Source organism: Triturus cristatus, chromosome 11 (assembly GCF_964204655.1).
Source record: "Triturus cristatus chromosome 11, aTriCri1.1, whole genome shotgun sequence".
Classification (NCBI taxonomy): domain Eukaryota; kingdom Metazoa; phylum Chordata; class Amphibia; order Caudata; family Salamandridae; genus Triturus; species Triturus cristatus.
In genome coordinates, this window is record NC_140594.1 from 1,140,646,708 (window position 1) to 1,140,672,612 (window position 25,905).

At 44.9% G+C, this 25,905-nt stretch overlaps 13 non-coding genes across 13 annotated transcripts; all 13 read right to left on the minus strand.

The window, feature by feature from the left end:
• Positions 1-837: 837 nt before the first annotated feature.
• TRNAG-CCC (transfer RNA glycine (anticodon CCC)) lies at positions 838-909 on the minus strand. The gene has a single exon. It is a non-coding gene; the product is annotated as a tRNA-Gly (tRNA).
• Positions 910-5,623: 4,714 nt separating this feature from the next.
• On the minus strand, positions 5,624-5,695 carry TRNAG-CCC (transfer RNA glycine (anticodon CCC)). The gene has a single exon. It is a non-coding gene; the product is annotated as a tRNA-Gly (tRNA).
• Positions 5,696-7,898: 2,203 nt separating this feature from the next.
• On the minus strand, positions 7,899-7,970 carry TRNAG-CCC (transfer RNA glycine (anticodon CCC)). The gene has a single exon. It is a non-coding gene; the product is annotated as a tRNA-Gly (tRNA).
• A 3,125-nt stretch (positions 7,971-11,095) lies between these two features.
• On the minus strand, positions 11,096-11,167 carry TRNAG-CCC (transfer RNA glycine (anticodon CCC)). The gene has a single exon. It is a non-coding gene; the product is annotated as a tRNA-Gly (tRNA).
• Positions 11,168-12,683: 1,516 nt separating this feature from the next.
• Positions 12,684-12,755, minus strand: TRNAG-CCC (transfer RNA glycine (anticodon CCC)). The gene has a single exon. It is a non-coding gene; the product is annotated as a tRNA-Gly (tRNA).
• A 1,527-nt stretch (positions 12,756-14,282) lies between these two features.
• Positions 14,283-14,354, minus strand: TRNAG-CCC (transfer RNA glycine (anticodon CCC)). Its single transcript has one exon. It is a non-coding gene; the product is annotated as a tRNA-Gly (tRNA).
• Positions 14,355-15,881: 1,527 nt separating this feature from the next.
• Positions 15,882-15,953, minus strand: TRNAG-CCC (transfer RNA glycine (anticodon CCC)). The gene has a single exon. It is a non-coding gene; the product is annotated as a tRNA-Gly (tRNA).
• Positions 15,954-17,479: 1,526 nt separating this feature from the next.
• Positions 17,480-17,551, minus strand: TRNAG-CCC (transfer RNA glycine (anticodon CCC)). The gene has a single exon. It is a non-coding gene; the product is annotated as a tRNA-Gly (tRNA).
• A 1,527-nt stretch (positions 17,552-19,078) lies between these two features.
• TRNAG-CCC (transfer RNA glycine (anticodon CCC)) lies at positions 19,079-19,150 on the minus strand. Its single transcript has one exon. It is a non-coding gene; the product is annotated as a tRNA-Gly (tRNA).
• A 1,527-nt stretch (positions 19,151-20,677) lies between these two features.
• TRNAG-CCC (transfer RNA glycine (anticodon CCC)) lies at positions 20,678-20,749 on the minus strand. The gene has a single exon. It is a non-coding gene; the product is annotated as a tRNA-Gly (tRNA).
• A 1,527-nt stretch (positions 20,750-22,276) lies between these two features.
• Positions 22,277-22,348, minus strand: TRNAG-CCC (transfer RNA glycine (anticodon CCC)). Its single transcript has one exon. It is a non-coding gene; the product is annotated as a tRNA-Gly (tRNA).
• Positions 22,349-23,862: 1,514 nt separating this feature from the next.
• TRNAG-CCC (transfer RNA glycine (anticodon CCC)) lies at positions 23,863-23,934 on the minus strand. The gene has a single exon. It is a non-coding gene; the product is annotated as a tRNA-Gly (tRNA).
• A 1,527-nt stretch (positions 23,935-25,461) lies between these two features.
• TRNAG-CCC (transfer RNA glycine (anticodon CCC)) lies at positions 25,462-25,533 on the minus strand. Its single transcript has one exon. It is a non-coding gene; the product is annotated as a tRNA-Gly (tRNA).
• Positions 25,534-25,905: the final 372 nt, after the last annotated feature.

Below are 25,905 nucleotides of genomic sequence, written 5' to 3' on the forward strand. Positions count from 1 at the left end.
GATTGGTGGGTCTCGCTCCTCATTTGCCTAAGCATGCTGCAATGTATGCTGGGTGCAGAAAATCTTCATCTTCTCGTCTCACAGTCAGTCATAACTGAAAGTGCAGACCCTCTTGGGAACTAGCAGTTTCAGGCCTTTACCAAGATAGCAGCTCTCTAACCCTCTCCTCTCTCTTTGATCCTAGCGCTAGCATGCTCAGGATTTGATTTTAACTGGGAGCCAGAGATCTACCCGGTGAGGGCGAGGCTTTTGAGCGTTTGGGAGCGTTCGGGACGTGAGGACGTTGGACAGGAAATGTTGCCATCTTGAAATATCCAACCTTCCTGCTGTCATGAGAGGCTCTTTCCATGGACATCTGCCTCTTGGAGTCCTCTCAACTTGCTCTCTGATATAACATTTTGTGAGCTGCAGTTACATCCGATGGCTACAAGGTGGCGCTGCATTCAGGTGAGAGAACAAGTGTGCACAAAATCGTTGGGGACTTTTGCCAGATTCATCGGTGGATCTTGCCTACTTTTATTCACATGCTAGATATTGCCTAGAAATGCTTTTTAATATAGAGATGCTACAGTTAGAATGTCTAGTCGGGGTTCAGCCCTTTCATTGTCTACCGCCCGCAACATATTTATTACCAGCACATGTGAGTGGTGACTCTGCTTTTTGGAAAATAGCATCTAATAGGACAATGAATGTAGCAGATGGGGCGATCGAGATGCCTGCCTAAGTATTTCATTTTTTTTTTAATTTAACGTCTGATTAATCTGTTCATGATATTTCCGTTTTGTGACATGTTGCATTAAAACAAATCCTGCTTGGAGAACATATAAAAATTTGCACTGCATTGGCCGGGAATCGAACCCGGGTCAACTGCTTGGGAAACAGCTATGCTCACCACTATACCACCAACGCCCTATGATGTGGGTGCTCTCGGTTCTAAAGATTACAACCCCGAGTTCAATGACTATCTTGCACCAGTTTCAATGGTGCATTTGGTTTAGATACCAACATGAAAAGCAGTAGAAAGTTTCTTGTAGAGGGTAAGGAACTGGGGATTGAAACCAAGGCCAAATCTGTGCAGAAGAGAAGAAATGGAAAGCAGTAGTACAAATAGTGGAAATGAACATATTTAGGCAGCATTGGAAGCAAAGCAGCGAAGAGAAAGAGAGTGCCTTCCATGAAATGCCCAGGAGAATGATAAGAGCAGAACGAAAAGGCAAGAATGACATTCAAAGCATGCCCAGAAAAACGTGTGACGGTCCCACCAGTCATTTATGCTTATAATTGGGTATCTTTACTTTCAAAGTATGGGGTTGATCCTTTGGCGATCACTCGCTTGTATTTCAGCAGAGACAGATAGTTGAGAAGTCTTTTCTCACATAGCTAGCACAAGCCTGCGCTTTTCCTTGCTGGTAGCGTGGAAATGACAGATTGGTCCTCAGAAGAAAAAACAAGAAATATTATAGCAGAGGATGGTTTCGATCCATCGACCTCTGGGTTATGGGCCCAGCACGCTTCCGCTGCGCCACTCTGCTCCCTTGTAAAAGTGTTCTCTTTATGCAGAGGAGGAGCTTTCAGCGAAGTGGCGAGGGATTGGTGGGTCTCGCTCCTCATTTGCCTAAGCATGCTGCAATGTATGCTGGGTGCAGAAAATCTTCATCTTCTCGTCTCACAGTTAGTCATAACTGAAAGTGCAGACCCTCTTGGGAACTAGCAGTTTCAGGCCTTTACCAAGATAGCAGCTCTCTAACCCTCTCCTCTCTCTTTGATCGTAGCGCTAGCATGCTCAGGATTTGATTTTAACTGGGAGCCAGAGATCTACCCGGTGAGGGCTTGCCCGGTGTGAGGCTTTTGAGCGTTTGGGAGCGTTCGGGACGTGAGGACATTGGACAGGAAATGTTGCCATCTTGAAATATCCAACCTTCCTGCTGTCGTGAGAGGCTCTTTCCATGGACATCTGCCTCTTGGAGTCCTCTCAACTTGCTCTCTGATATAATATTTTGTGAGCTGCAGTTACATCCGATGGCTACAAGGTGGCGCTGCATTCAGGTGAGAGAACAAGTGTGCACAAAATCGTTGGGGACTTTTGCCAGATTCATCGGTGGATCTTGCCTACTTTTATTCACATGCTAGATATTGCCTAGAAATGCTTTTTAATATAGAGATGCTAGAGTTAGAATGTCTGGTCGGGGTTCAGCCCTTTCATTGTCTACCGCCCGCAACATATTTATTACCAGCACATGTGAGTGGTGACTCTGCTTTTTGGAAAATAGCATCTAATAGGACAATGAATGTAGCAGATGGGGCGATCGAGATGCCTGCCTAAGTATTTCATTTTTTTTTTAATTTAACGTCTGATTAATCTGTTCATGATATTTCCGTTTTGTGACATGTTGCATTAAAACAAATCCTGCTTGGAGAACATATAAAAATTTGCACTGCATTTGCCGGGAATCGAACCCGGGTCAACTGCTTGGGAAGCAGCTATGCTCACCACTATACCACCAACGCCCTATGATGTGGTTGCTCTCGGTTCTAAAGATTACAACCCCGAGTTCAATGACTATCTTGCACCAGTTTCAATGGTGCATTTGGTTTAGATACCAACATGAAAAGCAGTAGAAAGTTTCTTGTAGAGGGTAAGGAACTGGGGATTGAAACCAAGGCCAAATCTGTGCAGAAGAGAAGAAATGGAAAGCAGTAGTACAAATAGTGGAAATGAACATATTTAGGCAGCATTGGAAGCAAAGCAGCGAAGAGAAAGAGAGTGCCTTCCATGAAATGCCCAGGAGAATGATAAGAGCAGAACGAAAAGGCAAGAATGACATTCAAAGCATGCCCAGAAAAACGTGTGACGGTCCCACCAGTCATTTATGCTTATAATTGGGTATCTTTACTTTCAAAGTATGGGGTTGATCCTTTGGCGATCACTCTGTTGTGTTTCAGCAGAGACAGATAGTTGAGAAGTCTTTTCTCACATAGCTAGCACAAGCCTGCGCTTTTCCTTGCTGGTAGCGTGGAAATGACAGATTGGTTCTCAGAAGAAAAAACAAGAAATATTATAGCAGAGGATGGTTTCGATCCATCGACCTCTGGGTTATGGGCCCAGCACGCTTCCGCTGCGCCACTCTGCTCCCTTGTAAAAGTGTTCTCTTTATGCAGAGGAGGAGCTTTCAGCGAAGTGGCGAGGGATTGGTGGGTCTCGCTCCTCATTTGCCTAAGCATGCTGCAATGTATGCTGGGTGCAGAAAATCTTCATCTTCTCGTCTCACAGTCAGTCATAACTGAAAGTGCAGACCCTCTTGGGAACTAGCAGTTTCAGGCCTTTACCAAGATAGCAGCTCTCTAACCCTCTCCTCTCTCTTTGATCCTAGCGCTAGCATGCTCAGGATTTGATTTTAACTGGGAGCCAGAGATCTACCCGGTGAGGGCGAGGCTTTTGAGCGTTTGGGAGCGTTCGGGACGTGAGGACGTTGGACAGGAAATGTTGCCATCTTGAAATATCCAACCTTCCTGCTGTCATGAGAGGCTCTTTCCATGGACATCTGCCTCTTGGAGTCCTCTCAACTTGCTCTCTGATATAACATTTTGTGAGCTGCAGTTACATCCGATGGCTACAAGGTGGCGCTGCATTCAGGTGAGAGAACAAGTGTGCACAAAATCGTTGGGGACTTTTGCCAGATTCATCAGTGGATCTTGCCTACTTTTATTCACATGCTAGATATTGCCTAGAAATGCTTTTTAATATAGAGATGCTAGAGTTAGAATGTCTGGTCGGGGTTCAGCCCTTTCATTGTCTACCGCCCGCAACATATTTATTACCAGCACATGTGAGTGGTGACTCTGCTTTTTGGAAAATAGCATCTAATAGGACAATGAATGTAGCAGATGGGGCGATCGAGATGCCTGCCTAAGTATTTCATTTTTTTTTTAATTTAACGTCTGATTAATCTGTTCATGATATTTCCGTTTTGTGACATGTTGCATTAAAACAAATCCTGCTTGGAGAACATATAAAAATTTGCACTGCATTGGCTGGGAATCGAACCCGGGTCAACTGCTTGGGAAGCAGCTAGGCTCACCACTATACCACCAACGCCCTATGATGTGGGTGCTCTCGGTTCTAAAGATTGCAACCCCGAGTTCAATGACTATCTTGCACCAGTTTCAATGGTGCATTTGGTTTAGATACCAACATGAAAAGCAGTAGAACGTTTCTTGTAGAGGGTAAGGAACTGGGGATTGAAACCTAGGCCAAATCTGTGCAGAAGAGAAGAAATGGAAAGCAGTAGTACAAATAGTGGAAATGAACATATTTAGGCAGCATTGGAAGCAAAGCAGCGAAGAGAAAGAGAGTGCCTTCCATGAAATGCCCAGGAGAATGATAAGAGCAGAACGAAAAGGCAAGAATGACATTCAAAGCATGCCCAGAAAAACGTGTGACGGTCCCACCAGTCATTTATGCTTATAATTGGGTATCTTTACTTTCAAAGTACGGGGTTGATCCTTTGGCGATCACTCTCTTGTATTTCAGCAGAGACAGATAGTTGAGAAGTCTTTTCTCACATAGCTAGCACAAGCCTGCGCTTTTCCTTGCTGGTAGCGTGGAAATGACAGATTGGTTCTCAGAAGAAAAAACAAGAAATATTATAGCAGAGGATGGTTTCGATCCATCGACCTCTGGGTTATGGGCCCAGCACGCTTCCGCTGCGCTACTCTGCTCCCTTGTAAAAGTGTTCTCTTTATGCAGAGGAGGAGCTTTCAGCGAAGTGGCGAGGGATTGGTGGGTCTCGCTCCTCATTTGCCTAAGCATGCTGCAATGTATGCTGGGTGCAGAAAATCTTCATCTTCTCGTCTCACAGTCAGTCATAACTGAAAGTGCAGACCCTCTTGGGAACTAGCAGTTTCAGGCCTTTACCAAGATAGCAGCTCTCTAACCCTCTCCTCTCTCTTTGATCCTAGCGCTAGCATGCTCAGGATTTGATTTTAACTGGGAGCCAGAGATCTACCCGGTGAGGGCTTGCCCGGTGTGAGGCTTTTGAGCGTTTGGGAGCGTTCGGGACGTGAGGACATTGGACAGGAAATGTTGCCATCTTGAAATATCCAACCTTCCTGCTGTCGTGAGAGGCTCTTTCCATGGACATCTGCCTCTTGGAGTCCTCTCAACTTGCTCTCTGATATAACATTTTGTGAGCTGCAGTTACATCCGATGGCTACAAGGTGGCGCTGCATTCAGGTGAGAGAACAAGTGTGCACAAAATCGTTGGGGACTTTTGCCAGATTCATCGGTGGATCTTGCCTACTTTTATTCACATGCTAGATATTGCCTAGAAATGCTTTTTAATATAGAGATGCTAGAGTTAGAATGTCTGGTCGGGGTTCAGCCCTTTCATTGTCTACCGCCCGCAACATATTTATTACCAGCACATGTGAGTGGTGACTCTGCTTTTTGGAAAATAGCATCTAATAGGACAATGAATGTAGCAGATGGGGCGATCGAGATGCCTGCCTAAGTATTTCATTTTTTTTTAAATTTAACGTCTGATTAATCTGTTCATGATATTTCCGTTTTGTGACATGTTGCATTATAACAAATCCTGCTTGGAGAACATATAAAAATTTGCACTGCATTGGCCGGGAATCGAACCCGGGTCAACTGCTTGGGAAGCAGCTATGCTCACCACTATACCACCAACGCCCTATGATGTGGGTGCTCTCGGTTCTAAAGATTACAACCCCGAGTTCAATGACTATCTTGCACCAGTTTCAATGGTGCATTTGGTTTAGATACCAACATGAAAAGCAGTAGAAAGTTTCTTGTAGAGGGTAAGGAACTGGGAATTGAAACCAAGGCCAAATCTGTGCAGAAGAGAAGAAATGGAAAGCAGTAGTACAAATAGTGGAAATGAACATATTTAGGCAGCATTGGAAGCAAAGCAGCGAAGAGAAAGAGAGTGCCTTCCATGAAATGCCCAGGAGAATGATAAGAGCAGAACGAAAAGGCAAGAATGACATTCAAAGCATGCCCAGAAAAACGTGTGACGGTCCCACCAGTCATTTATGCTTATAATTGGGTATCTTTACTTTCAAAGTATGGGGTTGATCCTTTGGCGATCACTCTGTTGTGTTTCAGCAGAGACAGATAGTTGAGAAGTCTTTTCTCACATAGCTAGCACAAGCCTGCGCTTTTCCTTGCTTGTAGCGTGGAAATGACAGATTGGTTCTCAGAAGAAAAAACAAGAAATATTATAGCAGAGGATGGTTTCGATCCATCGACCTCTGGGTTATGGGCCCAGCACGCTTCCGCTGCGCCACTCTGCTCCCTTGTAAAAGTGTTCTCTTTATGCAGAGGAGGAGCTTTCAGCGAAGTGGCGAGGGATTGGTGGGTCTCGCTCCTCATTTGCCTAAGCATGCTGCAATGTATGCTGGGTGCAGAAAATCTTCATCTTCTCGTCTCACAGTCAGTCATAACTGAAAGTGCAGACCCTTCTGGGAACTAGCAGTTTTAGGCCTTTACCAAGATAGCAGCTCTCTAACCCTCTCCTCTCTCTTTGATCCTAGCGCTAGCATGCTCAGGATTTGATTTTAACTGGGAGCCAGAGATCTACCCGGTGAGGGCGAGGCTTTTGAGCGTTTGGGAGCGTTCGGGACGTGAGGACGTTGGACAGGAAATGTTGCCATCTTGAAATATCCAACCTTCCTGCTGTCATGAGAGGCTCTTTCCATGGACATCTGCCTCTTGGAGTCCTCTCAACTTGCTCTCTGATATAACATTTTGTGAGCTGCAGTTACATCCGATGGCCACAAGGTGGCGCTGTATTCAGGTGAGAGAACAAGTGTGCACAAAATCGTTGGGGACTTTTGCCAGATTCATCGGTGGATCTTGCCTACTTTTATTCACATGCTAAATATTGCCTAGAAATGCTTTTTAATATAGAGATGCTACAGTTAGAATGTCTAGTCGGGGTTCAGCTCGCTTCCGCTGCGCCACTCTGCTCCCTTGTAAAAGTGTTCTCTTTATGCAGAGGAGGAGCTTTCAGCGAAGTGGCGAGGGATTGGTGGGTCTCGCTCCTCATTTGCCTAAGCATGCTGCAATGTATGCTGGGTGCAGAAAATCTTCATCTTCTCGTCTCACAGTCAGTCATAACTGAAAGTGCAGACCCTCTTGGGAACTAGCAGTTTCAGGCCTTTACCAAGATAGCAGCTCTCTAACCCTCTCCTCTCTCTTTGATCCTAGCGCTAGCATGCTCAGGATTTGATTTTAACTGGGAGCCAGAGATCTACCCGGTGAGGGCTTGCCCGGTGTGAGGCTTTTGAGCGTTTGGGAGCGTTCGGGACGTGAGGACATTGGACAGGAAATGTTGCCATCTTGAAATATCCAACCTTCCTGCTGTCGTGAGAGGCTCTTTCCATGGACATCTGCCTCTTGGAGTCCTCTCAACTTGCTCTCTGATATAACATTTTGTGAGCTGCAGTTACATCCGATGGCTACAAGGTGGCGCTGCATTCAGGTGAGAGAACAAGTGTGCACAAACTCGTTGGGGACTTTTGCCAGATTCATCGGTGGATCTTGCCTACTTTTATTCACATGCTAGATATTGCCTAGAAATGCTTTTTAATATAGAGGTGCTAGAGTTAGAATGTCTGGTCGGGGTTCAGCCCTTTCATTGTCTACCGCCCGCAACATATTTATTACCAGCACATGTGAGTGGTGACTCTGCTTTTTGGAAAATAGCATCTAATAGGACAATTAATGTAGCAGATGGGGCGATCGAGATGCCTGCCTAAGTATTTCATTTTTTTTTTAATTTAACGTCTGATTAATCTGTTCATGATATTTCCGTTTTGTGACATGTTGCATTAAAACAAATCCTGCTTGGAGAACATATAAAAATTTGCACTGCATTGGCCGGGAATTGAACCCGGGTCAACTGCTTGGGAAGCAGCTATGCTCACCACTATACCACCAACGCCCTATGATGTGGGTGCTCTCGGTTCTAAAGATTACAACCCCGAGTTCAATGACTATCTTGCACCAGTTTCAATGGTGCATTTGGTTTAGATACCAACATGAAAAGCAGTAGAAAGTTTCTTGTAGAGGGTAAGGAACTGGGGATTGAAACCAAGGCCAAATCTGTGCAGAAGAGAAGAAATGGAAAGCAGTAGTACAAATAGTGGAAATGAACATATTTAGGCAGCATTGGAAGCAAAGCAGCGAAGAGAAAGAGAGTGCCTTCCATGAAATGCCCAGGAGAATGATAAGAGCAGAACGAAAAGGCAAGAATGACATTCAAAGCATGCCCAGAAAAATGTGTGACGGTCCCACCAGTCATTTATGCTTATAATTGGGTATCTTTACTTTCAAAGTATGGGGTTGATCCTTTGGCGATCACTCTCTTGTATTTCAGCAGAGACAGATAGTTGAGAAGTCTTTTCTCACATAGCTAGCACAAGCCTGCGCTTTTCCTTGCTGGTAGCGTGGAAATGACAGATTGGTCCTCAGAAGAAAAAACAAGAAATATTATAGCAGAGGATGGTTTCGATCCATCGACCTCTGGGTTATGGGCCCAGCACGCTTCCGCTGCACCACTCTGCTCCCTTGTAAAAGTGTTCTCTTTATGCAGAGGAGGAGCTTTCAGCGAAGTGGCGAGGGATTGGTGGGTCTCGCTCCTCATTTGCCTAAGCATGCTGCAATGTATGCTGGGTGCAGAAAATCTTCATCTTCTCGTCTCACAGTTAGTCATAACTGAAAGTGCAGACCCTCTTGGGAACTAGCAGTTTCAGGCCTTTACCAAGATAGCAGCTCTCTAACCCTCTCCTCTCTCTTTGATCCTAGCGCTAGCATGCTCAGGATTTGATTTTAACTGGGAGCCAGAGATCTACCCGGTGAGGGCTTGCCCGGTGTGAGGCTTTTGAGCGTTTGGGAGCGTTCGGGACGTGAGGACATTGGACAGGAAATGTTGCCATCTTGAAATATCCAACCTTCCTGCTGTCGTGAGAGGCTCTTTCCATGGACATCTGCCTCTTGGAGTCCTCTCAACTTGCTCTCTGATATAACATTTTGTGAGCTGCAGTTACATCCGATGGCTACAAGGTGGCGCTGCATTCAGGTGAGAGAACAAGTGTGCACAAAATCGTTGGGGACTTTTGCCAGATTCATCGGTGGATCTTGCCTACTTTTATTCACATGCTAGATATTGCCTAGAAATGCTTTTTAATATAGAGATGCTACAGTTAGAATGTCTAGTCGGGGTTCAGCCCTTTCATTGTCTACCGCCCGCAACATATTTATTACCAGCACATGTGAGTGGTGACTCTGCTTTTTGGAAAATAGCATCTAATAGGACAATGAATGTAGCAGATGGGGCGATCGAGATGCCTGCCTAAGTATTTCATTTTTTTTTGATTTAACGTCTGATTAATCTGTTCATGATATTTCCGTTTTGTGACATGTTGCATTGAAACAAATCCTGCTTGGAGAACATATAAAAATTTGCACTGCATTGGCCGGGAATCGAAACCGGGTCAACTGCTTGGGAAGCAGCTATGATCACCACTATACCACCAACGCCCTATGATGTGGTTGCTCTCGGTTCTAAAGATTACAACCCCGAGTTCAATGACTATCTTGCACCAGTTTCAATGGTGCATTTGGTTTAGATACCAACATGAAAAGCAGTAGAAAGTTTCTTGTAGAGGGTAAGGAACTGGGGATTGAAACCAAGGCCAAATCTGTGCAGAAGAGAAGAAATGGAAAGCAGTAGTACAAATAGTGGAAATGAACATATTTAGGCAGCATTGGAAGCAAAGCAGCGAAGAGAAAGAGAGTGCCTTCCATGAAATGCCCAGGAGAATGATAAGAGCAGAACGAAAAGGCAAGAATGACATTCAAAGCATGCCCAGAAAAACGTGTGACGGTCCCACCAGTCATTTATGCTTATAATTGGGTATCTTTACTTTCAAAGTATGGGGTTGATCCTTTGGCGATCACTCTCTTGTATTTCAGCAGAGACAGATAGTTGAGAAGTCTTTTCTCACATAGCTAGCACAAGCCTGCGCTTTTCCTTGCTGGTAGCGTGGAAATGACAGATTGGTTCTCAGAAGAAAAAACAAGAAATATTATAGCAGAGGATGGTTTCGATCCATCGACCTCTGGGTTATGGGCCCAGCACGCTTCCGCTGCGCCACTCTGCTCCCTTGTAAAAGTGTTCTCTTTATGCAGAGGAGGAGCTTTCAGCGAAGTGGCGAGGGATTGGTGGGTCTCGCTCCTCATTTGCCTAAGCATGCTGCAATGTATGCTGGGTGCAGAAAATCTTCATCTTCTCGTCTCACAGTCAGTCATAACTGAAAGTGCAGACCCTCTTGGGAACTAGCAGTTTCAGGCCTTTACCAAGATAGCAGCTCTCTAACCCTCTCCTCTCTCTTTGATCCTAGCGCTAGCATGCTCAGGATTTGATTTTAACTGGGAGCCAGAGATCTACCCGGTGAGGGCTTGCCCGGTGTGAGGCTTTTGAGCGTTTGGGAGCGTTCGGGACGTGAAGACATTGGACAGGAAATATTGCCATCTTGAAATATCCAACCTTCCTGCTGTCGTGAGAGGCTCTTTCCATGGACATCTGCCTCTTGGAGTCCTCTCAACTTGCTCTCTGATATAACATTTTGTGAGCTGCAGTTACATCCGATGGCTACAAGGTGGCGCTGCATTCAGGTGAGAGAACAAGTGTGCACAAAATCGTTGGGGACTTTTGCCAGATTCATCGGTGGATCTTGCCTACTTTTATTCACATGCTAGATATTGCCTAGAAATGCTTTTTAATATAGAGATGCTAGAGTTAGAATGTCTGGTCGGGGTTCAGCCCTTTCATTGTCTACCGCCCGCAACATATTTATTACCAGCACATGTGAGTGGTGACTCTGCTTTTTGGAAAATAGCATCTAATAGGACAATGAATGTCGCAGATGGGGCGATCGAGATGCCTGCCTAAGTATTTCATTTTTTTTTTAATTTAACGTCTGATTAATCTGTTCATGATATTTCCGTTTTGTGACATGTTGCATTAAAACAAATCCTGCTTGGAGAACATATAAAAATTTGCACTGCATTGGCCGGGAATTGAACCCGGGTCAACTGCTTGGGAAGCAGCTATGCTCACCACTATACCACCAACGCCCTATGATGTGGGTGCTCTCGGTTCTAAAGATTACAACCCCGAGTTCAATGACTATCTTGCACCAGTTTCAATGGTGCATTTGGTTTAGATACCAACATGAAAAGCAGTAGAAAGTTTCTTGTAGAGGGTAAGGAACTGGGGATTGAAACCAAGGCCAAATCTGTGCAGAAGAGAAGAAATGGAAAGCAGTAGTACAAATAGTGGAAATGAACATATTTAGGCAGCATTGGAAGCAAAGCAGCGAAGAGAAAGAGAGTGCCTTCCATTAAATGCCCAGGAGAATGATAAGAGCAGAACGAAAAGGCAAGAATGACATTCAAAGCATGCCCAGAAAAACGTGTGACGGTGCAACCAGTCATTTATGCTTATAATTGGGTATCTTTACTTTCAAAGTATGGGGTTGATCCTTTGGCGATCACTCTCTTGTATTTCAGCAGAGACAGATAGTTGAGAAGTCTTTTCTCACATAGCTAGCACAAGCCTGCGCTTTTCCTTGCTGGTAGCGTGGAAATGACAGATTGGTCCTCAGAAGAAAAAACAAGAAATATTATAGCACAGGATGGTTTCGATCCATTGACCTCTGGGTTATGGGCCCAGCACGCTTCCGCTGCACCACTCTGCTCCCTTGTAAAAGTGTTCTCTTTATGCAGAGGAGGAGCTTTCAGCGAAGTGGCGAGGGATTGGTGGGTCTCGCTCCTCATTTGCCTAAGCATGCTGCAATGTATGCTGGGTGCAGAAAATCTTCATCTTCTCGTCTCACAGTCAGTCATAACTGAAAGTGCAGACCCTCTTGGGAACTAGCAGTTTCAGGCCTTTACCAAGATAGCAGCTCTCTAACCCTCTCCTCTCTCTTTGATCGTAGCGCTAGCATGCTCAGGATTTGATTTTAACTGGGAGCCAGAGATCTACCCGGTGAGGGCGAGGCTTTTGAGCGTTTGGGAGCGTTCGGGACGTGAGGACGTTGGAGAGGAAATGTTGCCATCTTGAAATATCCAACCTTCCTGCTGTCATGAGAGGCTCTTTCCATGGACATCTGCCTCTTGGAGTCCTCTCAACTTGCTCTCTGATATAACATTTTGTGAGCTGCAGTTACATCCGATGGCTACAAGGTGGCGCTGCATTCAGGTGAGAGAACAAGTGTGCACAAAATCGTTGGGGACTTTTGCCAGATTCATCGGTGGATCTTGCCTACTTTTATTCACATGCTAGATATTGCCTAGAAATGCTTTTTAATATAGAGATGCTACAGTTAGAATGTCTGGTCGGGGTTCAGCCCTTTCATTGTCTACCGCCCGCAACATATTTATTACCAGCACATGTGAGTGGTGACTCTGCTTTTTGGAAAATAGCATCTAATAGGACAATGAATGTAGCAGATGGGGCGATCGAGATGCCTGCCTAAGTATTTCATTTTTTTTTTAATTTAACGTCTGATTAATCTGTTCATGATATTTCCGTTTTGTGACATGTTGCATTGAAACAAATCCTGCTTGGAGAACATATAAAAATTTGCACTGCATTGGCCGGGAATCGAACCCGGGTCAACTGCTTGGGAAGCAGCTATGCTCACCACTATACCACCAACGCCCTATGATGTGGTTGCTCTCGGTTCTAAAGATTACAACCCCGAGTTCAATGACTATCTTGCACCAGTTTCAATGGTGCATTTGGTTTAGATACCAACATGAAAAGCAGTAGAAAGTTTCTTGTAGAGGGTAAGGAACTGGGGATTGAAACCAAGGCCAAATCTGTGCAGAAGAGAAGAAATGGAAAGCAGTAGTACAAATAGTGGAAATGAACATATTTAGGCAGCATTGGAAGCAAAGCAGCGAAGAGAAAGAGAGTGCCTTCCATGAAATGCCCAGGAGAATGATAAGAGCAGAACGAAAAGGCAAGAATGACATTCAAAGCATGCCCAGAAAAACGTGTGACGGTCCCACCAGTCATTTATGCTTATAATTGGGTATCTTTACTTTCAAAGTATGGGGTTGATCCTTTGGCGATCACTCTCTTGTATTTCAGCAGAGACAGATAGTTGAGAAGTCTTTTCTCACATAGCTAGCACAAGCCTGCGCTTTTCCTTGCTGGTAGCGTGGAAATGACAGATTGGTTCTCAGAAGAAAAAACAAGAAATATTATAGCAGAGGATGGTTTCGATCCATCGACCTCTGGGTTATGGGCCCAGCACGCTTCCGCTGCGCCACTCTGCTCCCTTGTAAAAGTGTTCTCTTTATGCAGAGGAGGAGCTTTCAGCGAAGTGGCGAGGGATTGGTGGGTCTCGCTCCTCATTTGCCTAAGCATGCTGCAATGTATGCTGGGTGCAGAAAATCTTCATCTTCTCGTCTCACAGTCAGTCACAACTGAAAGTGCAGACCCTCTTGGGAACTAGCAGTTTCAGGCCTTTACCAAGATAGCAGCTCTCTAACCCTCTCCTCTCTCTTTGATCCTAGCGCTAGCATGCTCAGGATTTGATTTTAACTGGGAGCCAGAGATCTACCCAGTGAGGGCTTGCCCGGTGTGAGGCTTTTGAGCGTTTGGGAGCGTTCGGGACGTGAGGACATTGGACAGGAAATGTTGCCATCTTGAAATATCCAACCTTCCTGCTGTCGTGAGAGGCTCTTTCCATGGACATCTGCCTCTTGGAGTCCTCTCAACTTGCTCTCTGATATAACATTTTGTGAGCTGCAGTTACATCCGATGGCTACCAGGTGGCGCTGCATTCAGGTGAGAGAACAAGTGTGCACAAAATCGTTGGGGACTTTTGCCAGATTCATCGGTGGATCTTGCCTACTTTTATTCACATGCTAGATATTGCCTAGAAATGCTTTTTAATATAGAGATGCTAGAGTTAGAATGTCTGGTCGGGGTTCAGCCCTTTCATTGTCTACCGCCCGCAACATATTTATTACCAGCACATGTGAGTGGTAACTCTGCTTTTTGGAAAATAGCATCTAATAGGACAATGAATGTCGCAGATGGGGCGATCGAGATGCCTGCCTAAGTATTTCATTTTTTTTTTAATTTAACGTCTGATTAATCTGTTCATGATATTTCCGTTTTGTGACATGTTGCATTAAAACAAATCCTGCTTGGAGAACATATAAAAATTTGCACTGCATTGGCCGGGAATTGAACCCAGGTCAACTGCTTGGGAAGCAGCTATGCTCACCACTATACCACCAACGCCCTATGATGTGGGTGCTCTCGGTTCTAAAGATTACAACCCCGAGTTCAATGACTATCTTGCACCAGTTTCAATGGTGCATTTGGTTTAGATACCAACATGAAAAGCAGTAGAAAGTTTCTTGTAGAGGGTAAGGAACTGGGGATTGAAACCAAGGCCAAATCTGTGCAGAAGAGAAGAAATGGAAAGCAGTAGTACAAATAGTGGAAATGAACATATTTAGGCAGCATTGGAAGCAAAGCAGCGAAGAGAAAGAGAGTGCCTTCCATTAAATGCCCAGGAGAATGATAAGCGCAGAACGAAAAGGCAAGAATGACATTCAAAGCATGCCCAGAAAAACGTGTGACGGTGCAACCAGTCATTTATGCTTATAATTGGGTATCTTTACTTTCAAAGTATGGGGTTGATCCTTTGGCGATCACTCTCTTGTATTTCAGCAGAGACAGATAGTTGAGAAGTCTTTTCTCACATAGCTAGCACAAGCCTGCGCTTTTCCTTGCTGGTAGCGTGGAAATGACAGATTGGTCCTCAGAAGAAAAAACAAGAAATATTATAGCAGAGGATGGTTTCGATCCATCGACCTCTGGGTTATGGGCCCAGCACGCTTCCGCTGCTCCCCTCTGCTCCCTTGTAAAAGTGTTCTCTTTATGCAGAGGAGGAGCTTTCAGCGAAGTGGCGAGGGATTGGTGGGTCTCGCTCCTCATTTGCCTAAGCATGCTGCAATGTATGCTGGGTGCAGAAAATCTTCATCTTCTCGTCTCACAGTCAGTCATAACTGAAAGTGCAGACCCTCTTGGGAACTAGCAGTTTCAGGCCTTTACCAAGATAGCAGCTCTCTAACCCTCTCCTCTCTCTTTGATCCTAGCGCTAGCATGCTCAGGATTTGATTTTAACTGGGAGCCAGAGATCTACCCGGTGAGGGCTTGCCCGGTGTGAGGCTTTTGAGCGTTTGGGAGCGTTCGGGACGTGAGGACATTGGACAGGAAATGTTGCCATCTTGAAATATCCAACCTTCCTGCTGTCGTGAGAGGCTCTTTCCATGGACATCTGCCTCTTGGAGTCCTCTCAACTTGCTCTCTGATATAACATTTTGTGAGCTGCAGTTACATCCGATGGCTACAAGGTGGCGCTGCATTCAGGTGAGAGAACAAGTGTGCACAAACTCGTTGGGGACTTTTGCCAGATTCATCGGTGGATCTTGCCTACTTTTATTCACATGCTAGATATTGCCTAGAAATGCTTTTTAATATAGAGGTGCTAGAGTTAGAATGTCTGGTCGGGGTTCAGCCCTTTCATTGTCTACCGCCCGCAACATATTTATTACCAGCACATGTGAGTGGTGACTCTGCTTTTTGGAAAATAGCATCTAATAGGACAATGAATGTAGCAGATGGGGCGATCGAGATGCCTGCCTAAGTATTTCATTTTTTTTTTAATTTAACGTCTGATTAATCTGTTCATGATATTTCCGTTTTGTGACATGTTGCATTAAAACAAATCCTGCTTGGAGAACATATAAAAATTTGCACTGCATTGGCCGGGAATCGAACCCGGGTCAACTGCTTGGGAAGCAGCTATGCTCACCACTATACCACCAACGCCCTATGATGTGGGTGCTCTCGGTTCTAAAGATTACAACCCCGAGTTCAATGACTATCTTGCACCAGTTTCAATGGTGCATTTGGTTTAGATACCAACATGAAAAGCAGTAGAAAGTTTCTTGTAGAGGGTAAGGAACTGGGGATTGAAACCAAGGCCAAATCTGTGCAGAAGAGAAGAAATGGAAAGCAGTAGTACAAATAGTGGAAATGAACATATTTAGGCAGCATTGGAAGCAAAGCAGCGAAGAGAAAGAGAGTGCCTTCCATGAAATGCCCAGGAGAATGATAAGAGCAGAACGAAAAGGCAAGAATGACATTCAAAGCATGCCCAGAAAAATGTGTGACGGTCCCACCAGTCATTTATGCTTATAATTGGGTATCTTTACTTTCAAAGTATGGGGTTGATCCTTTGGCGATCACTCTCTTGTATTTCAGCAGAGACAGATAGTTGAGAAGTCTTTTCTCACATAGCTAGCACAAGCCTGCGCTTTTCCTTGCTGGTAGCGTGGAAATGACAGATTGGTCCTCAGAAGAAAAAACAAGAAATATTATAGCAGAGGATGGTTTCGATCCATCGACCTCTGGGTTATGGGCCCAGCACGCTTCCGCTGCGCCACTCTGCTCCCTTGTAAAAGTGTTCTCTTTATGCAGAGGAGGAGCTTTCAGCGAAGTGGCGAGGGATTGGTGGGTCTCGCTCCTCATTTGCCTAAGCATGCTGCAATGTATGCTGGGTGCAGAAAATCTTCATCTTCTCGTCTCACAGTTAGTCATAACTGAAAGTGCAGACCCTCTTGGGAACTAGCAGTTTCAGGCCTTTACCAAGATAGCAGCTCTCTAACCCTCTCCTCTCTCTTTGATCCTAGCGCTAGCATGCTCAGGATTTGATTTTAACTGGGAGCCAGAGATCTACCCGGTGAGGGCTTGCCCGGTGTGAGGCTTTTGAGCGCTTGGGAGCGTTCGGGACGTGAGGACATTGGACAGGAAATGTTGCCATCTTGAAATATCCAACCTTCCTGCTGTCGTGAGAGGCTCTTTCCATGGACATCTGCCTCTTGGAGTCCTCTCAACTTGCTCTCTGATATAACATTTTGTGAGCTGCAGTTACATCCGATGGCTACAAGGTGGCGCTGCATTCAGGTGAGAGAACAAGTGTGCACAAAATCGTTGGGGACTTTTGCCAGATTCATCGGTGGATCTTGCCTACTTTTATTCACATGCTAGATATTGCCTAGAAATGCTTTTTAATATAGAGATGCTACAGTTAGAATGTCTAGTCGGGGTTCAGCCCTTTCATTGTCTACCGCCCGCAACATATTTATTACCAGCACATGTGAGTGGTGACTCTGCTTTTTGGAAAATAGCATCTAATAGGACAATGAATGTAGCAGATGGGGCGATCGAGATGCCTGCCTAAGTATTTCATTTTTTTTTAATTTAACGTCTGATTAATCTGTTCATGATATTTCCGTTTTGTGACATGTTGCATTGAAACAAATCCTGCTTGGAGAACATATAAAAATTTGCACTGCATTGGCCGGGAATCGAACCCGGGTCAACTGCTTGGGAAGCAGCTATGATCACCACTATACCACCAACGCCCTATGATGTGGTTGCTCTCGGTTCTAAAGATTACAACCCCGAGTTCAATGACTATCTTGCACCAGTTTCAATGGTGCATTTGGTTTAGATACCAACATGAAAAGCAGTAGAAAGTTTCTTGTAGAGGGTAAGGAACTGGGGATTGAAACCAAGGCCAAATCTGTGCAGAAGAGAAGAAATGGAAAGCAGTAGTACAAATAGTGGAAATGAACATATTTAGGCAGCATTGGAAGCAAAGCAGCGAAGAGAAAGAGAGTGCCTTCCATTAAATGCCCAGGAGAATGATAAGAGCAGAACGAAAAGGCAAGAATGACATTCAAAGCATGCCCAGAAAAACGTGTGACGGTGCAACCAGTCATTTATGCTTATAATTGGGTATCTTTACTTTCAAAGTATGGGGTTGATCCTTTGGCGATCACTCTCTTGTATTTCAGCAGAGACAGATAGTTGAGAAGTCTTTTCTCACATAGCTAGCACAAGCCTGCGCTTTTCCTTGCTGGTAGCGTGGAAATGACAGATTGGTCCTCAGAAGAAAAAACAAGAAATATTATAGCAGAGGATGGTTTCGATCCATCGACCTCTGGGTTATGGGCCCAGCACGCTTCCGCTGCGCCCCTCTGCTCCCTTGTAAAAGTGTTCTCTTTATGCAGAGGAGGAGCTTTCAGCGAAGTGGCGAGGGATTGGTGGGTCTCGCTCCTCATTTGCCTAAGCATGCTGCAATGTATGCTGGGTGCAGAAAATCTTCATCTTCTCGTCTCACAGTCAGTCATAACTGAAAGTGCAGACCCTCTTGGGAACTAGCAGTTTCAGGCCTTTACCAAGATAGCAGCTCTCTAACCCTCTCCTCTCTCTTTGATCCTAGCGCTAGCATGCTCAGGATTTGATTTTAACTGGGAGCCAGAGATCTACCCGGTGAGGGCTTGCCCGGTGTGAGGCTTTTGAGCGTTTGGGAGCGTTCGGGACGTGAGGACATTGGACAGGAAATGTTGCCATCTTGAAATATCCAACCTTCCTGCTGTCGTGAGAGGCTCTTTCCATGGACATCTGCCTCTTGGAGTCCTCTCAACTTGCTCTCTGATATAACATTTTGTGAGCTGCAGTTACATCCGATGGCTACAAGGTGGCGCTGCATTCAGGTGAGAGAACAAGTGTGCACAAACTCGTTGGGGACTTTTGCCAGATTCATCGGTGGATCTTGCCTACTTTTATTCACATGCTAGATATTGCCTAGAAATGCTTTTTAATATAGAGGTGCTAGAGTTAGAATGTCTGGTCGGGGTTCAGCCCTTTCATTGTCTACCGCCCGCAACATATTTATTACCAGCACATGTGAGTGGTGACTCTGCTTTTTGGAAAATAGCATCTAATAGGACAATTAATGTAGCAGATGGGGCGATCGAGATGCCTGCCTAAGTATTTCATTTTTTTTTTAATTTAACGTCTGATTAATCTGTTCATGATATTTCCGTTTTGTGACATGTTGCATTAAAACAAATCCTGCTTGGAGAACATATAAAAATTTGCACTGCATTGGCCGGGAATCGAACCCGGGTCAACTGCTTGGGAAGCAGCTATGCTCACCACTATACCACCAACGCCCTATGATGTGGGTGCTCTCGGTTCTAAAGATTACAACCCCGAGTTCAATGACTATCTTGCACCAGTTTCAATGGTGCATTTGGTTTAGATACCAACATGAAAAGCAGTAGAAAGTTTCTTGTAGAGGGTAAGGAACTGGGGATTGAAACCAAGGCCAAATCTGTGCAGAAGAGAAGAAATGGAAAGCAGTAGTACAAATAGTGGAAATGAACATATTTAGGTAGCATTGGAAGCAAAGCAGCGAAGAGAAAGAGAGTGCCTTCCATGAAATGCCCAGGAGAATGATAAGAGCAGAACGAAAAGGCAAGAATGACATTCAAAGCATGCCCAGAAAAACGTGTGACGGTCCCACCAGTCATTTATGCTTATAATTGGGTATCTTTACTTTCAAAGTATGGGGTTGATCCTTTGGCGATCACTCTCTTGTATTTCAGCAGAGACAGATAGTTGAGAAGTCTTTTCTCACATAGCTAGCACAAGCCTGCGCTTTTCCTTGCTGGTAGCGTGGAAATGACAGATTGGTTCTCAGAAGAAAAAACAAGAAATATTATAGCAGAGGATGGTTTCGATCCATCGACCTCTGGGTTATGGGCCCAGCACGCTTCCGCTGCGCCACTCTGCTCCCTTGTAAAAGTGTTCTCTTTATGCAGAGGAGGAGCTTTCAGCGAAGTGGCGAGGGATTGGTGGGTCTCGCTCCTCATTTGCCTAAGCATGCTGCAATGTATGCTGGGTGCAGAAAATCTTCATCTTCTCGTCTCACAGTCAGTCACAACTGAAAGTGCAGACCCTCTTGGGAACTAGCAGTTTCAGGCCTTTACCAAGATATCAGCTCTCTAACCCTCTCCTCTCTCTTTGATCCTAGCGCTAGCATGCTCAGGATTTGATTTTAACTGGGAGCCAGAGATCTACCCGGTGAGGGCTTGCCCGGTGTGAGGCTTTTGAGCGTTTGGGAGCGTTCGGGACGTGAGGACATTGGACAGGAAATGTTGCCATCTTGAAATATCCAACCTTCCTGCTGTCGTGAGAGGCTCTTTCCATGGACATCTGCCTCTTGGAGTCCTCTCAACTTGCTCTCTGATATAACATTTTGTGAGCTGCAGTTACATCCGATGGCTACAAGGTGGCGCTGCATTCAGGTGAGAGAACAAGTGTGCACAAAATCGTTGGGGACTTTTGCCAGATTCATCGGTGGATCTTGCCTACTTTTATTCACATGCTAGATATTGCCTAGAAATGCTTTTTAATATAGAGATGCTAGAGTTAGAATGTCTGATCGGGGTTCAGCCCTTTCATTGTCTACCGCCCGCAACATATTTATTACCAGCACATGTGAGTGGTGACTCTGCTTTTTGGAAAATAGCATCTAATAGGACAATGAATGTCGCAGATGGGGCGATCGAGATGCCTGCCTAAGTATTTCATTTTTTTTTTAATTTAACGTCTGATTAATCTGTTCATGATATTTCCGTTTTGTGACATGTTGCATTAAAACAAATCCTGCTTGGAGAACATATAAAAATTTGCACTGCATTGGCCGGGAATTGAACCCAGGTCAACTGCTTGGGAAGCAGCTATGCTCACCACTATACCACCAACGCCCTATGATGTGGGTGCTCTCGGTTCTAAAGATTACAACCCCGAGTTCAATGACTATCTTGCACCAGTTTCAATGGTGCATTTGGTTTAGATACCAACATGAAAAGCAGTAGAAAGTTTCTTGTAGAGGGTAAGGAACTGGGGATTGAAACCAAGGCCAAATCTGTGCAGAAGAGAAGAAATGGAAAGCAGTAGTACAAATAGTGGAAATGAACATATTTAGGCAGCATTGGAAGCAAAGCAGCGAAGAGAAAGAGAGTGCCTTCCATTAAATGCCCAGGAGAATGATAAGAGCAGAACGAAAAGGCAAGAATGACATTCAAAGCATGCCCAGAAAAACGTGTGACGGTGCAACCAGTCATTTATGCTTATAATTGGGTATCTTTACTTTCAAAGTATGGGGTTGATCCTTTGGCGATCACTCTCTTGTATTTCAGCAGAGACAGATAGTTGAGAAGTCTTTTCTCACATAGCTAGCACAAGCCTGCGCTTTTCCTTGCTGGTAGCGTGGAAATGACAGATTGGTCCTCAGAAGAAAAAACAAGAAATATTATAGCAGAGGATGGTTTCGATCCATCGACCTCTGGGTTATGGGCCCAGCACGCTTCCGCTGCGCCCCTCTGCTCCCTTGTAAAAGTGTTCTCTTTATGCAGAGGAGGAGCTTTCAGCGAAGTGGCGAGGGATTGGTGGGTCTCGCTCCTCATTTGCCTAAGCATGCTGCAATGTATGCTGGGTGCAGAAAATCTTCATCTTCTCGTCTCACAGTCAGTCATAACTGAAAGTGCAGACCCTCTTGGGAACTAGCAGTTTCAGGCCTTTACCAAGATAGCAGCTCTCTAACCCTCTCCTCTCTCTTTGATCCTAGCGCTAGCATGCTCAGGATTTGATTTTAACTGGGAGCCAGAGATCTACCCGGTGAGGGCTTGCCCGGTGTGAGGCTTTTGAGCGTTTGGGAGCGTTCGGGACGTGAGGACATTGGACAGGAAATGTTGCCATCTTGAAATATCCAACCTTCCTGCTGTCGTGAGAGGCTCTTTCCATGGACATCTGCCTCTTGGAGTCCTCTCAACTTGCTCTCTGATATAACATTTTGTGAGCTGCAGTTACATCCGATGGCTACAAGGTGGCGCTGCATTCAGGTGAGAGAACAAGTGTGCACAAACTCGTTGGGGACTTTTGCCAGATTCATCGGTGGATCTTGCCTACTTTTATTCACATGCTAGATATTGCCTAGAAATGCTTTTTAATATAGAGGTGCTAGAGTTAGAATGTCTGGTCGGGGTTCAGCCCTTTCATTGTCTACCGCCCGCAACATATTTATTACCAGCACATGTGAGTGGTGACTCTGCTTTTTGGAAAATAGCATCTAATAGGACAATTAATGTAGCAGATGGGGCGATCGAGATGCCTGCCTAAGTATTTCATTTTTTTTTTAATTTAACGTCTGATTAATCTGTTCATGATATTTCCGTTTTGTGACATGTTGCATTAAAACAAATCCTGCTTGGAGAACATATAAAAATTTGCACTGCATTGGCCGGGAATCGAACCCGGGTCAACTGCTTGGGAAGCAGCTATGCTCACCACTAAACCACCAACGCCCTATGATGTGGGTGCTCTCGGTTCTAAAGATTACAACCCCGAGTTCAATGACTATCTTGCACCAGTTTCAATGGTGCATTTGGTTTAGATACCAACATGAAAAGCAGTAGAAAGTTTCTTGTAGAGGGTAAGGAACTGGGGATTGAAACCAAGGCCAAATCTGTGCAGAAGAGAAGAAATGGAAAGCAGTAGTACAAATAGTGGAAATGAACATATTTAGGCAGCATTGGAAGCAAAGCAGCGAAGAGAAAGAGAGTGCCTTCCATGAAATGCCCAGGAGAATGATAAGAGCAGAACGAAAAGGCAAGAATGACATTCAAAGCATGCCCAGAAAAATGTGTGACGGTCCCACCAGTCATTTATGCTTATAATTGGGTATCTTTACTTTCAAAGTATGGGGTTGATCCTTTGGCGATCACTCTCTTGTATTTCAGCAGAGACAGATAGTTGAGAAGTCTTTTCTCACATAGCTAGCACAAGCCTGCGCTTTTCCTTGCTGGTAGCGTGGAAATGACAGATTGGTCCTCAGAAGAAAAAACAAGAAATATTATAGCAGAGGATGGTTTCGATCCATCGACCTCTGGGTTATGGGCCCAGCACGCTTCCGCTGCGCCACTCTGCTCCCTTGTAAAAGTGTTCTCTTTATGCAGAGGAGGAGCTTTCAGCGAAGTGGCGAGGGATTGGTGGGTCTCGCTCCTCATTTGCCTAAGCATGCTGCAATGTATGCTGGGTGCAGAAAATCTTCATCTTCTCGTCTCACAGTTAGTCATAACTGAAAGTGCAGACCCTCTTGGGAACTAGCAGTTTCAGGCCTTTACCAAGATAGCAGCTCTCTAACCCTCTCCTCTCTCTTTGATCCTAGCGCTAGCATGCTCAGGATTTGATTTTAACTGGGAGCCAGAGATCTACCCGGTGAGGGCGAGGCTTTTGAGCGTTTGGGAGCGTTCGTAACGTGAGGACATTGGACAGGAAATGTTGCCATCTTGAAACATCCAACCTTCCTGCTGTCGTGAGAGGCTCTTTCCATGGACATCTGCCTCTTGGAGTCCTCTCAACTTGCTCTCTGATATAACATTTTGTGAGCTGCAGTTACATCCGATGGCTACAAGGTGGCGCTGCATTCAGGTGAGAGAACAAGTGTGCACAAAATCGTTGGGGACTTTTGCCAGATTCATCGGTGGATCTTGCCTACTTTTATTCACATGCTAGATATTGCCTAGAAATGCTTTTTAATATAGAGATGCTACAGTTAGAATGTCTAGTCGGGGTTCAGCCCTTTCATTGTCTACCGCCCGCAACATATTTATTACCAGCACGTGAGTGGTGACTCTGCTTTTTGGAAAATAGCATCTAATAGGACAATGAATGTAGCAGATGGGGCGATCGAGATGCCTGCCTAAGTATTTCATTTTTTTTTTAATTTAACGTCTGAATAATCTGTTCATGATATTTCCGTTTTGTGACATGTTGCATTGAAACAAATCCTGCTTGGAGAACATATAAAAATTTGCACTGCATTGGCCGGGAATCGAACCCGGGTCAACTGCTTGGGAAGCAGCTATGCTCACCACTATACCACCAACGCCCTATGATGTGGTTGCTCTCGGTTCTAAAGATTACAACCCCGAGTTCAATGACTATCTTGCACCAGTTTCAATGGTGCATTTGGTTTAGATACCAACATGAAAAGCAGTAGAAAGTTTCTTGTAGAGGGTAAGGAACTGGGGATTGAAACCAAGGCCAAATCTGTGCAGAAGAGAAGAAATGGAAAGCAGTAGTACAAATAGTGGAAATGAACATATTTAGGCAGCATTGGAAGCAAAGCAGCGAAGAGAAAGAGAGTGCCTTCCATGAAATGCCCAGGAGAATGATAAGAGCAGAACGAAAAGGCAAGAATGACATTCAAAGCATGCCCAGAAAAACGTGTGACGGTCCCACCAGTCATTTATGCTTATAATTGGGTATCTTTACTTTCAAAGTATGGGGTTGATCCTTTGGCGATCACTCTCTTGTATTTCAGCAGAGACAGATAGTTGAGAAGTCTTTTCTCACATAGCTAGCACAAGCCTGCGCTTTTCCTTGCTGGTAGCGTGGAAATGACAGATTGGTTCTCAGAAGAAAAAACAAGAAATATTATAGCAGAGGATGGTTTCGATCCATCGACCTCTGGGTTATGGGCCCAGCACGCTTCCGCTGCGCCACTCTGCTCCCTTGTAAAAGTGTTCTCTTTATGCAGAGGAGGAGCTTTCAGCGAAGTGGCGAGGGATTGGTGGGTCTCGCTCCTCATTTGCCTAAGCATGCTGCAATGTATGCTGGGTGCAGAAAATCTTCATCTTCTCGTCTCACAGTCAGTCACAACTGAAAGTGCAGACCCTCTTGGGAACTAGCAGTTTCAGGCCTTTACCAAGATATCAGCTCTCTAACCCTCTCCTCTCTCTTTGATCCTAGCGCTAGCATGCTCAGGATTTGATTTTAACTGGGAGCCAGAGATCTACCCGGTGAGGGCTTGCCCGGTGTGAGGCTTTTGAGCGTTTGGGAGCGTTCGGGACGTGAGGACATTGGACAGGAAATGTTGCCATCTTGAAATATCCAACCTTCCTGCTGTCGTGAGAGGCTCTTTCCATGGACATCTGCCTCTTGGAGTCCTCTCAACTTGCTCTCTGATATAACATTTTGTGAGCTGCAGTTACATCCGATGGCTACAAGGTGGCGCTGCATTCAGGTGAGAGAACAAGTGTGCACAAAATCGTTGGGGACTTTTGCCAGATTCATCGGTGGATCTTGCCTACTTTTATTCACATGCTAGATATTGCCTAGAAATGCTTTTTAATATAGAGATGCTAGAGTTAGAATGTCTGGTCGGGGTTCAGCCCTTTCATTGTCTACCGCCCGCAACATATTTATTACCAGCACATGTGAGTGGTGACTCTGCTTTTTGGAAAATAGCATCTAATAGGACAATGAATGTCGCAGATGGGGCGATCGAGATGCCTGCCTAAGTATTTCATTTTTTTTTTAATTTAACGTCTGATTAATCTGTTCATGATATTTCCGTTTTGTGACATGTTGCATTAAAACAAATCCTGCTTGGAGAACATATAAAAATTTGCACTGCATTGGCCGGGAATTGAACCCAGGTCAACTGCTTGGGAAGCAGCTATGCTCACCACTATACCACCAACGCCCTATGATGTGGGTGCTCTCGGTTCTAAAGATTACAACCCCGAGTTCAATGACTATCTTGCACCAGTTTCAATGGTGCATTTGGTTTAGATACCAACATGAAAAGCAGTAGAAAGTTTCTTGTAGAGGGTAAGGAACTGGGGATTGAAACCAAGGCCAAATCTGTGCAGAAGAGAAGAAATGGAAAGCAGTAGTACAAATAGTGGAAATGAACATATTTAGGCAGCATTGGAAGCAAAGCAGCGAAGAGAAAGAGAGTGCCTTCCATTAAATGCCCAGGAGAATGATAAGAGCAGAACGAAAAGGCAAGAATGACATTCAAAGCATGCCCAGAAAAACGTGTGACGGTGCAACCAGTCATTTATGCTTATAA